Source organism: Nyctereutes procyonoides, unplaced genomic scaffold (genome assembly GCF_905146905.1).
Source record: "Nyctereutes procyonoides isolate TBG_1078 unplaced genomic scaffold, NYPRO_anot_genome, whole genome shotgun sequence".
NCBI lineage: Eukaryota > Metazoa > Chordata > Mammalia > Carnivora > Canidae > Nyctereutes > Nyctereutes procyonoides.
The window spans coordinates 17637068-17638352 of NW_026575126.1; the positions used below are offsets into that span (position 1 = coordinate 17637068).

Below are 1285 nucleotides of genomic sequence, written 5' to 3' on the forward strand. Positions count from 1 at the left end.
TTATAGTCTGTAACTCAGACCAAAGACCTTGAGCATCAAGAAAATCTCTTACCCTTATTTATATACACTGTTCTTTATCACAAAGGAAGAGCTGGTACCCATTCCAAGTAACCAATCATTATGCAAGGAATATTCTGACTCACCCAGCATCCTTAATCAGTAAATGCTGTGCCAATGGAAAGAGAGTAAGAAGAAGTCACAGCATCCATTAATAAAAAATGACTGGGGCTTTCTATCAACAGAAGCATCATTAGGAAATGTATGGTAGGAAAATAGTAGGCTGTAGATTTGTGGTGGCAGGGATGGCAATGGAATACTAACATTTACACCCTCTTAACCACTTGGTTTTAAAAGGATGCCAGATTTCAGGTACCTACACATGTGTTTAATACAGTATATTGCATTTTCAGCTTCTTGCTAAACTCTTGTCTATAGTTTCAAAAGATGGGACTGCTTATCTGACCCTCCCTCCAGCCTCCAAACACAAATATTTCCTTTTCCCAGTTTTATTGAGATATAATTGACACCCAACATTGCATTTTAAGGTGTACAACTTGATGATTTGCTATATGTACTATTACAAGATCATTACCACCACAACTTTAGCCTAAAAATATGGAATGCTTCATGAATTTGTTTTCACAGGGGCCATGCTGATCTCCTCTGTACCATTCCAATGTTTTAGTATACGTTAATAGGGGGATGAGCTAAAACTACAAAAGTCCTCACTACTGTACAATCTTAATAGGGGGATGAGCTAAAACTACAAAAGTCCTCACTACTGTACAATATTTCAAGTATCACTAATGCATGTCACCAGTGGATTAACTAATAGTATTCTGATTTAATGGCATTTCTGCCCTATCATTAACCCAAGCATGGTCCATAAAGTTACTCAAATATCAATAAATAAGCTTACTACAGTTTATGTGATTTCCAGTTCTATCAGTTCCATAAGAATAACAGCATCAAATTCCCCATCCAGGGTCAGTCGTATGGATCTGAAGGCTAGGGATTGGATAATACCAGTAGTGACTCAAAATGAGACACAATCCCCATTGTGTCAGGATTCCATGACTTCTTCCATGATTTGTTTTCAAAAGATCATGGTTCTGATCCCAATTCTGCAGGGTAGTTTCTGATGATACTCCACTATGAATCCTATATTCTACCCTCAGGCGGACTCTGGATAGATGATGTTTCAAACCACTACTCAGTCTGTACTGAAAATTACACTGGTTTTGATAAGAAGTAGTTGGAATATGCCACCCCCCGTCCACCTTCC

General features: G+C 38.1%; 1 pseudogene; it reads right to left on the reverse strand.

Moving 5' to 3' along the window:
* Window positions 1-609: 609 nt before the first annotated feature.
* On the reverse strand, window positions 610-706 carry LOC129520337 (U6 spliceosomal RNA; annotated as a pseudogene).
* Window positions 707-1285: the final 579 nt, after the last annotated feature.